Source organism: Oryzias latipes, chromosome 7 (genome assembly GCF_002234675.1).
Source record: "Oryzias latipes chromosome 7, ASM223467v1".
Lineage (NCBI taxonomy): Eukaryota > Metazoa > Chordata > Actinopteri > Beloniformes > Adrianichthyidae > Oryzias > Oryzias latipes.
Window position 1 is genome coordinate 34,467,258 of NC_019865.2, and position 13,345 is coordinate 34,480,602.

Genomic DNA, 13,345 nt, shown 5'->3' on the forward strand with positions numbered 1-13,345 from the left:
GTCACCTTTAAACTAATGACGGCTTCTGCTGCGGGACACGCAGAGGCTGAGAGTTCAAACTTTAACAGTCCCACAGTAGCTGACTGTAACGTTATCACACCAGAAAGCAGTGGGGTGAGTTATCATGTTATTCCACCCTTACCTCCAGGACTTGTTGGTCCTCGTTGTGTAGTGTCAGTTTTTATTGAAGGTGTTCTTTGTGAATCCATTCATTTCTAAATCCTTTCATAAAAAGTATCTGTCTGCTGTTACTTTTCAGCATATTCTGGCTCTTCTTGAATTTGAAGCGTGCATCTCTTTTCCTCAGATTGTAACAGGAAGAAAGGAAGAATTGATGGCTCTGGTGCTGGTGGTTCCGGAACATCATCTCAACAGTAAGATTCCCCTCTTGATTGGCACCAATGTCCTTGACAGACTTTATAAACCTAATATGGGGCGAGATGGTTTAAAATCTTTTTTTCGAGCTACTGAAAACGGTGGCAATGCTCAGCTTTTCCAGCATGTGGCCCGGGTTCGAGAGACCAATAAGTGCTCACACTCTGTTAAACTGCGAGGGTGGAAACCTCTCACCATCCCTGCTCAACAGAGCCTTGTACTACCTGCATTGTTAGAGAGGGAAAAGCTCTGCTGCATGCTGGCTTTGTACTTGAGCCACATGAATGTTATTCGCTGCCAGGCAGTGTGCTTCTCGAACCTGCCCTGGTAAATGTTCCATGCAAAGCTAGTTTCCATTGTTCTGTGTAACATGAGCAAACACGATGTAACACTTCATCCACAATGTGTCACACCACTTGACTCTGATAAGTATGCTCCTAGAAGAACCCTTGAGTCATTTCCTAGTCAGCTTAAGGTTAGCTTAAAGGATTCTCCTGTCTCTGAACAGTGGAAAGTATGCATCACAGAGAAACTGAACAGCAATTCTCAGCTTTTTGCAATGGACGACCTGACTCGTGGACACACCACTGCAGTCAAACATCACATTAGGTTGCAAATTGAAACCCCATTTAAAGAAAGATCAAGACCCATTTACCCATCTGACAGGGAAGCTGTAAAGCAGCATCTGAGAGAACTACTTGATTCAGGGATTATCAGAGAGTCTGAGACCCCATTTGCTTCTCCCATCGTAGTTGTACGGAAAAAGAACGGAGCAATCCAACTTTGTGTTGACTATAGAAAGTTGAACGCACGCACTGTTAACCCTTGTGCTATCTTAGATGACCCCACCCTTGCATTGACTTGTTCTCCCTACCATGACAAAGGTGGATAAAGGTGGAAATATTTCATGTAATTATGGACACCAGTGAGGTTCACAATTCATTGAAGAAAAAAGGTTCAGCGCACTGTGGTGGGTCTAGGTGACCCAATTCCCAATGTTAAAGTGCCTAGGATAGCACAATTTTTAAAGATGCATGTGCCCTCCCAAAAATTGAGGAGACTTTCACTGCTTTAAATGGAACAAAGTGGTTTTCAGTGATGGAGCTGAAGTCTGGATATTATCAGATTGAAATTGCTGAAAAGGATAAGCACAAAACAGCATTTGTGTGCCCTCTGGGTTTCTGTGAATTTAAACAAATGCCCCAGGGTGTAACTAATGCAGCAAGTACGTTCCAATGCCTCATGGAAAAGTGTGTTGGTGATTTGCATTTGAATGAGGTACTTGTCTTTCTTCTTTCTTCAATTTAATCATTCTCTCTGAGACATTGGAGGAACATGAAGTTCGACTTATGAAAGTCCTCACTCGATTAAGAGACTATGGGTTGAAGTTGTCTCCCAAGAAGTGTCATTTTTTCAGAACATCAGTCAAGTGCTTGGGTCATGTAGTGGATGCCCAGGGGGTCCATACAGATCCTGATAAGCTTTCTGCTCTGAAGACTTGGCCTTGTCCTTTAAACAGGAAAGAGCTGAAGTGTTTTTTAGACTTCGCAGGATACTATCGGCGTTTCGTTGAAGGGTTTTCGAAGATAGCCAAACTGTTGAACCAACTAACAGGCACGGAAAAGAGGCAAAATATACAAACGGCTTAGTGTGGGAGGTGATCTTAACTCAAAAGTTTTCTTTGGCGATGAGTGGACTCCTGGATGTGACAGTGCCTTTCAGGCGCTGATTGAAAGATTAACATCTGCTCCGATCCTCGCCTTTGCCAATCCGGCGATGCCCTACATCTTGATGCCTGTAGGCAAGGGTTGGGTGCTGCTCTTTTTCAGGAGCAAGAAGGGAGACTCAGAGTCATTGCTTATGCCAGCAGAGGATAGTCAAAAAATTAACAAAACTATCCGACACATAAGTGGGAGTTTTTGGCTCTTAAGTGGGCAGTCTGTGAAAAGTTTTATGACTAATTATCCGGCTGCATGTTCACTGTTTTAACAGACAACAATCCTCTCACATATGTTTGGACATCAGCTAAGTTGGATGCTGCTGGTCATAGATGGTTAGCTGCCCTCTCCACTTACAGTTTTGACATCAAGTATAGGGCAGGTCAGGTGAATGGCAATGCTGACGGGTTGTCTAGGCGACCCCAAGCCTCTCCATGTGAAGATGAGGTCTTCGTTGAAGAGAGAGAGAGAGAATAGAAAACCTAAAAAGACGACTCATGGATGTAGCTGGAGCCAGCATTTCTCGTGACATCCTCTCAGCTATATGCCAGCGTTATGTGGTAGTTGGCATGAACGATTATTTTCCTGACACCCTCATTGCAGAGTCATTTGGAAATGATGCGTCATCAGTACCTGATTCTTTTGGGCAACAAATTCTGCCATCAATGGCGCTGATAAATTGGTGTGATGCTCAAAGTGGTGACCCACTCATTGGTCCTGTTATTTGTCTTTTGGAAAAGTCAACAAAGCCGACTCCCAGGGAGATCCGGCTAGAACACCCTGAAGTGAAGCTCCTGCTGCGACAGTGGCATAAGCTGGGGCTGAGGGGTGGTGTACTGTACTGCCAGTGGGTTGATCATGGAAGAACTGTTTTTCAGCTGATGCTTCCCAAACCATTTAGTCAGAGAGCTCTACAGGTCATACATGATGAGATTGGCCACCTGGGGGCTGAGAGCGTGCATTACATCTTGCTCAAAGTCTTTTTTACTGGAATGGCTAAAGACATTGAAGAAAAGTGTCAGAAGTGTGAACGCTGCTTCCGAGGGAAGGCTGTTTTTCAGAAAGCTGCTCTAATGGCAAGTGTCACTTAAATGTACCCTCTTGAGCTCATTTGCATGGACCACTTGTCCTTAAAACCAGACAGTCATGATACACGTAACATACTGGTGACCACAGACCACTTTACTAAGTTCGCAGTGGCTGTACCGACCGGAGACCAAAAGGCAAAAAACATTGCCAAGGTTTTGTGGGAGAACTCTATAGTTCACTATGGGTTCCCTAGTCATCTGTTGAGCGATCAAGGTTGGGATTTTGAGTCCAGAACCATTAAAGAACTCTGTTCAGTCATAGGAGCAAATAAGGTCTGCACAACTCCATACCATCCTCGAGGAAACCCAGTGGAGCGTTTCAACAGAACTCTCCTGGGAATGTTAGGGACTTTAGAGGACAAAGAAAAAACCACTGGAGAGATTTTGTTAAACCATTGGTCCATGCCTATAACTGTACACAAAACGATACAACTGGCTATTCACCTTACGAACTAACGGCTTCATGTAGACTTTGTCCTTGGGATAAGTCCTGATAGTGGAGTGCAGACACACTCAGAGTATGTCAAAAGCCTCAGACAGCGTCTTTAAGAGAGCTCTTCATTGGCCAGTGAGAGTGCATGGAAGTCTAGAGACAGAAACAAGATCAGATTTGACAAACAGGTTAGGGCCACCAGACTCCTTGTAGGAGACCGACTTCTTGTTTCCATTGTTAACATCAGGGGCAAGCACAAGTTGGCAGATAGATGGGAGCATAAAATCCATGTTAGTAAGTAAGTAAGTTTTATTTGTAACCCTTGTGCTATCCTAGGCACTTTAACATTGGGAGTTGGGTCATCTAGACCCACTAGACAGTGCTCTGAACCTTTTTCCTCAATGATTTGTGAACCTCACTGGTGTTCACGGATTACATGAAATCTTTCCACCTTTATCCACCTTTGTCATGGTACCAACAACCAACAATGGGGATTACTCTCGATCTTGTGTGGATTTTACTCACCTGGATTATCCTGTCACTATACTCCAGCATCCTGATATCTTATATGATCCCCGTCGGAGATACACTCATCAAGGATCACGTCGGAGCTTCCATTACGACAACAGTCCTCTACTGTTGTGTGACAGCCTGTGACTGTTCCTGTGTTTGGATCCTTCAAATAATTAGTCTGTCAATTTCAACATGCACAGAACCAACAATTTAACCACCAAAGATTTTAAATCTCAAAGGGCAGGGCCTGTCCACACACACACCCAAATGTTATAAAAACAAGGGGGGGATAAGACCATGAAGCAGCATAGAGCAGCAAGTTTACTGGTTGTTTATCATTACGGTAAGGTTCAAATGTAGTACAAAAAGGGCGGGGCCTGTCCACACACACACTCAAATGTTATCAACACACCTGCTAGCTGCAAAAATGTCCGCATGTCAACATGTACACAATACAGATAGTGTTCACACATGCATACTATTAGTGCAAAGGTGAGCTAACACCTGTGCTTAAGTGAGTGTTTATGTTCTTCTAAAATGGATAGTGGAATGTGAAAAGAAGGAGGGAGAGTCCCCAGCCACCCCCACACCAAGACCCCCCGCCGGGCTGAAGGCAGAGAACAACCGCCCACCGGGCGACCACTTCTGCCACCCAGGCCAGGGCCAGCAGGACCGCCACGGGGCCCCCAGAGCCAGAGAGCAGGGAGGCATGGGGGGAAAGAGAGCACTGACCCAGCCCAACCAGGAGAGAAGCCCCCCCGCCGCGCCAGGAGGGCCCAACGCTGGGCCCCACCCGAAAAGGGTGCCCACAGCCCCAGACGAGCACCTCATCACCACCCAGGAGTTCTGGGCATCCCCCCGCCCCTACCCCAGGTACGAGCCAGGACCCTCCAAGGGAGACCCGCTTCGCGCTACAGGCAGCCACCCACCCGGCCCACGGTTGGTCCAGAAGGGAACAAGGCAGGGGCCAGCCGCCCCGCCCAGGAGGGGGGCACCCCGGGGAAAAGGGGGGCCCACAAGGGGTGTTGTAAACATGGGCCGACCAGGCTTGGCCACAGTTGGAAATTTGGCGAGGCCCAGCACCTGCTGGCAAGGACCAGAACCCACCCCAAAAGGGACACGGACACCCCCGGCTCAGGTGTCTGGCCTTGCCAGAAAGCTCAGGGATCCCCCTCCCTGCGTGGAGAGAGGGCCCAGGAAACCAGCACAGAGGGGACACGGCCGCCGCTGCCAAGGGTCCAGTACCCCCTACCGGGGATGGGGTAGGGGACAGATGGTCCAAGGTCCCACCTTCCTTGCAAAATGCATGTGTGTGTGTGTTTGTGAGGGTGTGTGCACACCTGCTTACTGGCATTGATGTCCAAGCACCCCCCCTACCAACGCCCCTACATGTATAAGTTGCAAATAAAACCGAGAGAGGGGGGGCCCACTCCATACGGCAACCACGGGAGGGGGACCACTGCCAAGTAGCTCCCTTCCCCAGGTGCATCGCAGGCTAAACCCCCCACCCCCTCACCCTAATATGAGATTATATGAGGAAGGGGGTAAGTTGGGGACAGCTGGTAGACTGTCCCCCGGTGGTCAAACAGCCCCCCCCCAGCCCCCCCCACCATGGGGCCCAGGTCCCCCCCAGCCCAGGGGTCCCACCCCCCGAGGCGCCGACACCCCAGGCCCAGAACCACCCACCCCACACAGAGAGAGAGGAGCCAGAAAGCCCCACCCCCCCCCGGAGCAATTCCAGGCCCCGACCCCCAGGCGCCGGCCCTGGGAGAGCTCTGGTCTGGCCTCGACAGGACCAGGGCAGCCAACCGGCCGGGGCAACCGCCGATTGCCTCAGCGGACACCCCAACCCGTCAAACTCCCAAGGTCCCGTACCGATAGTAACCCCCCCCTAGAAAGCCCCCCCCCCACATGACAGGGCCGACAAGCCCCGACACCCCCCCACCCCACCCCAGACCCCGCAGCCCCAGTGGATGACAACATGAGCGTCCGGGGGTCCCAAAGGTGTTGCCCCACCCCCCCCAGAGCCAGGAAAGGGTTGATCCCAGCCCCAGGTATAGAACGGCAGCCCATCCATCGCCGCTGGATCTCCCCCCCGAGCAGGGCCCCCCGCCAACCCACCCCAGCACAGGCAGAAAGACCAACCCCCCGGCTAGACAGACCATCATTCAACCTCCCCCCCCTGCACCCAAGCCCAGAAGACCGCCCAGCGCCCCCAGCCCACCCCACCCAGGCACCGGACCCAACCCCCCGACCAATGGAATCCCCGCCGACCCCCACCCCGAACCACAGCAGAAAGGTGAGCAGCAGTGACGACCAGGCTCCCCACCCTCTGAGTCATGGAGTTAGCAATGGGAGACCAGAGAGACTGAATTCTTTCAAATATAATTAAACTTTGGGCTGACATTTTTTCCAAGCTGATATGATCAAACAGCAGATTTCTGTGTTGACTTATATTTATATTTTTTTGTTTTTGTTGAGTTATGACAATGATAGATACTAATCCTCCTTCTATATCGATGGCACTCATGTCACCAAGCACACAATGTGACAGTGAAGCTGTGATTGAAACCTTAAGCCAGACTGATAGATCGGCACATACCTGCTGCCAGAGAGCCTGGACAGGTATGCAGAACCACAGTGCGTGCATGTAACTGTCGGGTAGATTACTGTCACAGTGCTCGCAAATGTCTGAGTAACTGAGACCCATCTTGAACATCCTCTGTCCAGTGTAGTAAATTCTGTGAAGAGTTTTGAAATGGATTAGCTGCAAGTTTGGACTTTTTGTCAGTTTAAAGGTGTTTAGACAAAGTTCTGACCAGAAGCTTTGATCTGTGCTGATGCTCAAATCTGCATCCCATTTTGTTGTCGGAATTGAAATATTATTATCTAAATTACATAAAAGTTTATATATTTTGGAGAGAGTTTTATTCATTGAAAAATTGATCAGAGAAGTAACTAACTGTGGTAGCTTTAAATCATTGTCTCTGCATTTAAAACTTTTAGTAATAATAGATTTTAAGTTGCTGATATTCCAAGAAGTTATTTATTCCATGTTTGTCTTGAAGTTCCTGGGGAGTTATGAATCTTTTATCAATAATTAGGTGCTCTAATTGTTTTACGCCCCCAGCTTGCCAAGCTGGGGGCGTAAAACAAAGAGTTATGAAAATGATTGATACTAATCCTTCTTCTATATCGATGGGACTCATGTCACCAAGCACACAAAGTGATAGTGAAGCCGTGATTGAAACCTTAAACCATACTGATAGATCGGCACATACCTGCTGCCAGAGAGCCTGGACAGGTGTGCAGAACCACAGTGCATGCATGTAACTGTCGGGTAGATTACTATCACAGTGATCGCAAATGTCTGAGTTACTGAGACCCATCTTGAATATTCTCTGTCCAGTGTAGTAAATTCTGTGAAGTGTTTTGAAATGGATTTTTTTTTCATTTATTTATTTGTTCCTTTCATGAAAATTGATGTTCAAATGTTTACATGTTTCTCTTACATATTGAACATTTTCAATATGGATTAACTGCAGATTTGGACTTTTTGTCAGTTTAAAGGTGTTTAGACAAAGTTCTGACCAGAAGCTTTCATCTGTGCTGATGCTTAAATATGCATCCCATTTTGTTGTCGGAAGTAGAATATTATTATGTAAATTACATAAAAGTTTGTATATTTTGGAGAAGTTTTTACTCATTGAAAAATTAATCAAAGAGGCAACTGCTTCTGGTGGCTTTAAATCAATGTCTTTGTATTTAAATTTTTTAGTAATAATAGATTTTAAGTTGCTGATATTCCAAGAAGTTATTTATTCCATGTTTGTCTTGAAGTTCCTGGGGAGTTATGAATCTTTTATCAATAATTATGCGCTCTAATTGTTTTACGCCCCCAGCTTGCCAAGCTGGGAAGTGTATAATTTTTTTGTTTATGAGGATGTCCGGGTTGTTCCAGATGGGTGTCATTTTGCACGGTTGAATTGATGATTTTGATATTTTGAGAAATTCCCACCATGCTGTTAAAGTGGCGTTTATATTAATACTTTGGAAACAATCCTGTTTTTTAACTGTTTGGCTAACAAATGGTAGATCTGACAGGTTGATTTTCCCAAAGAAGACATGGTGAGATGTCTGGAGTATTGTTGAATTCTAAGAAGGTTGCCCACTTTTTTTTATAAAGAATTAAATAAATTCCTGTTTTTTTTAACAGAGACGTATTAAACCTCCAGGTTGTACCTGAGGGTGTGGATATTGCCCCAGAAATGTTAACGGAAACTGGTGCATGGTCACTGATAGTAATTGGATGAATGCTGGAACTTTTAATTTCTTTTAACAGAGATTTACTAATTAATAAATAATCTAAACGAGAATGTGAGTGGTGAACTGGAGAAAAAAAGGTGAACCCTTTAGTGTTTGGGTGACATGAGTGCCAAGCGTCGTAGAGACCCAGATCATTCATGTACTGCTTTAGAATACTTGCAGACCGCCATGTGCGGTGGTTCGCTACTGTGCTGAGTTTGTCAAGTTCAGGGTCCAGAATCAGATTGACGTCTCCTCCAATAATGATTGTGGAGTCAGAGTGAACCGAGAGTGAGGTGAAGAATCTGTGAAAGAACGAAGAGTCATCAACATTCGGGCCATAGGTACTGGCTATGCAAAAGTCCTTATTCTGAATGGATATATTAATATTTATAAATCTGCTTTCTAGGTCAGTAACTGTATCCTTATGAGTAAATGTAACGTTTTTATTAATCAAAACAGCAACTCCTCTTTGGTTGGAGTTGTAACTAGCAGAATATATGAATGGGAATTGTGAACAGCACAGGGGATGATCAGCTGGTTTACACTAGGGGTGTAAGAAAAAATCGATTCGGCAATATATCGCAATACTTCATTTGCAATACTTGTATCGATTCAAAAAGCTGCCAGAACAATATTTATTTAATTTTATCTGAGCGTCCTTCAGTGTCTGACTCTTGTTGTCCACTTCACCCTCCGATCGCTAGTTGGCAGCAGAGCGCACGGAGCCTCTTTGAGCAGCTCTACTCTGCACCAGACAACAGGAAGACTGCAGCCAAAGGCAGTTTGTTCTGTTGTTGTGAGACATGAATTACTTCGTTTTTACTTGAAATGGGTACCAAACAAAAACTCTGAGCCATGTTGCTGCCAGTAAGATATAAAAAAAAACGTGGATTGCTGTGATTTTCAGCGGCTCAAATAAATAGGAGTGAAGCACGGCAGCGGCTACTGCGCTTAGCGTCTGCTAAAATGCTTTCTGCAAAGCGGGCCAAAGTTCTGCAGAACCTCCCAGCAACAGATTCTAGTTTAGCGACCTGATGGATCAGGTGGTTGTGTACAACGTTCTGAAAAAAGGCAGACATCGTGGCGAGGAGCGTTACCAGTTCCGTGTGTGAGAAGCGTGGCTGCAGGTGCAGCAGAGCAGATTGTAAACACACCAAGCCCTTTTTTTGTCACATTAAAACAACTTTCCTTAGTCCTGGAAAGCTGCCTCATCATCACAGTTTATTGTTTTTGGAAAAAATCAGTGTGTCCCCCCACCCACCCTCCCTAGCTAGTATGCGCGCGCGCCTGTCCTGTGCATAAATAAATACTCACCTTGGATGCGTTGCCTGATTCACATACGAGGAAAGGGGGGACAAGAGAAAAGAGAGAGGAAAAGAGAACAAAAAACAAAAACAACGAAACAACAACAAAAACATGAATGTGAGGGGAAGAAAAAAAACAGTTTTCCTGAGAGGTGTGGATTAATGATGATCCTATTATTTCCCATTCAATTAAATAAGTTTAGCTGGTTTCTGGGCAGCACAGATGTCAGTGCGCCTCTCTGAAAGCCTTCAGCACAGCAAGGGTGTTAACTCTGGGTCACGGAACAGCCGGCCGTCCTCGTACAGTTTCTTGAACGACACCACCGCTCGTGATCCAGCAGTGAGATGCTTCCTCCTCAGTGGGAAGAGGATTTTCCGACGGCGGAGGATCCCGACCGGAAACTGGTCGTTAACGCCTAAGTGCGTTCCCTTCAGGTCCCGGCCTCGGCCATTCACCAGCTCCTTTTGTTGATAATGTTCAAATTTAGCTACAATTGGACTCGGGTGCTGGTTGTCTAGCCTCTTTCCTCAGAGCCGGTGAACCCTGTGGAAACTGATCTTCTGGACCTCCTCCTTGGGAATCTCAGGTGGGCCTCCATGAAGGTCTTCACCGTGGCCTCCGGGTCTTCCCCTGCCTCCTCTGGAATCCCCGAGATCACCAGGTTGTCCCTCATGCTCTTCGCCTGAAGATCCAGGAGGGTTTCCTTGATGGAACGGTCTTCCTCAGAAAGATGAGCGGTGTCACTGCTCAGTGTCTTGACGTTATCTCTGAGGGCCTGGTTCTCCGCTGCAAGCTCCCGCACCTGCTGCTGGTTGAATTCCAGAGACTCTTGCAGGCCTTGAAATTCTTTACGGAGAATGTCCAGCAAGTTTAAGCGGCAATCAAGGCTAGAGAGCTTTTTATCTATGGAGTCAAGAATGTCGCTCATGTTGCTGCCTGGAGAGGAGGCAGCCCCGGGAAAATCTTCGGGACGGTTGCGTTTGGAGGAAGGAGTGGTGGTGCTGGATTTCCCCATGACGCAGGTATTGAAACACTCGTCGATGTAATTCTCCAGGTCCTCCAGGCTGGCAAATGCTTAACAAACTTTTTCAGAATTTGTTAACTTTCTGGATTATTTAAATATGGCGGTATAATGAAATAAACCAAAATGTTGTTTACAACTTACGCGCCGCCAAGTTAACTCACCACACTACTCTCGTCGGATCTCGCGATACTACAGCATCACAGCGCATCCTAGGCACCTTAATTAAAATATCTTCCTGGAACGTTAATGGCCTGGGCTCATACACCAAAAGACGTAAAGTACTACAATATTTAAAACAAAAGAACGCGGATGTAATCATGCTTCAAGAAACACACCTAATAGAAAAAGACACTTTCAGAATAAAAGACAGATGGGTGGGCCAAACATTTCAGAATACCTTCAATCAGAAAAAGAGTGGAATGTCAATTTTATTTTCTACACATCTTAGGGTCCACGTGGAGAAAATATTTAAAGATGATGAAGGGCGAGTGATTATTTTGCTGATAAATTTATCTGGACAAAATGTAATTTTTGGGAAAGTATATGCTCCCAATGTAGAGGACCCTGAATTCTTCTTACAGCTAAGGAAAACTTTTCTAAATTTTTGGGATTTCCCTATTATCATGGGAGTAGACTTAAACCAAGTATTGGATGTTTTGCTGGATAGGTCCAGGAAATCTGTCCCCAGAGTGAGCAAACCCAGGACGCAATAAAACCTGTATGTAAAGATGTTGGCCTTCTTGATATGTGGAGGCTGCTGAATCCATCAGTTTGTGACTACATCTTTTACTCCAATAGACACTCAGTATACAGCCGCATAAATTACTTTCTGCTATCACACTCTCTTGTTGAAAGTGTTTGCAACTGTAATATTGGTACAATAGCAATAAGCGATAACGCCCCCATAGATTAAATTCTCCAACTGAGGGCCCACCAAGAAAGAATTAAGGGGTGGAGGATGAACACAAGTATACTAAATGATGAGTTCTGTGCACAACTGCAAAACCAAATTACAGAATATTTCGAGATTAACGATAATACTACAGAGGTTACAAGGTTTTATATGGGATGGGTTTAAAGCCTACATCCGAGGAATTCTGATACAGCACTCTTCTTTAATCCAAAAACAAGACCAACAAAAAACAGCTTTATATGAAGAAGAGATTAAGAAATTAGAGAAGGAATATTGTGAAAAACCTAACCCGTCAATCCTCAACCATCTAATTAAAGCTAAACATGAGCTAAATAAAACATTTTCCAAAAAAGCAGAACACTCGCTTTATAGAATCAAACAGGAATGGTATGAATCCGATGAGAAAGCCAGCAGACTGTTAGCTAATCAATTAAAGACACAACAAGCATCTCGCCAAATCTGCGCTATAAAAAACAAGGAAGGGAACATAGTCACCAGCCAGAAAGGTATTAATATAGTGTTTAAACAGTTTAACGAAAAATTATACTCTCGTGAAGGTCAATGTGATTTGAACAACGCGGAAAATATTTTTGAGAAGTTAAACCTTCCTAAACTGTCGGAAGAGAATGCCAACAAATTAGAAGGACCAATAACTCTAGAGCTGAACAAAGCTGTCAAAGCTTCACCTAATGGGAAAACACCAGGCTTCGACAGCATTCCCAATAAATTTGACAAAAAATATATATCTGAAGTAGGCCCAAAAATTCTAAAAAACATTTAATCAGGCTATTGATTCTCATCATCTCGCTCCTTCAATGACTGAATCCATAATTATAGTCATTGAAAAAAGGGAAAGACCCTCTGGAGTGTGCGAGCTACAGACCAGTAAGCCTTTTGTGATGTGACGCTAAACTTTTAACAAAAAATTTTGCATTGCGAATGAACGAAGTAGTTGGATCTGTTATTAACCCTGACCAGGTCGGTTTTGTCTAGGGTAGAAATCTCTCAGATATCTTAAGACGCATCCTACATTTAATAAGGAAATCCCAATACTTAAATTGCTCAGTAGCTGCTCTGTTGCTAGATGCAGAAAAAGTGTTTTAAAAGGGTCAGCTAAGATTATTTACAATATGTACTTGAAATTTTTGGATATGGAACATCCTTCCGGAAAGTTATTAAAATGATATAGACTAACCCAAAGGCCGTCGTAACAACTAATGGATTAAGATCGACCCAAATTTAATCTGGAACGTGGGACCAAACAGGGAGATCCTTTATCACCACTTCTTTTTATTATTATACTTGAACCACTAGCACAAGCTATCAGACAGACTGACTCAAGGGGTAACAATGGGAGGACTTGATAACAAATTGCTGATTTTTGCAGATGACATAATGCTTTTACTGTCAGATCCCCAAGAGTCATTACCCCCCTTATTTAACCTCATAGAGGTTGAAGAAAAATGAGAAATCTGTCGCTTTGAGATTTCTTCCATGCGTGTTCGTATGTCGGGAGAATGACCAGAAAATGCGAACGGAATAAAATTAAGAGGTTTTATTTCCCTAAAAAAGAGCTCTAAACAAAAATAAAACAGAATAAAACAGATCGATCTGGGTTCCCAAATCCAAAACCATCAAAACGTAAGAAGTTACAAATACGAATCACAT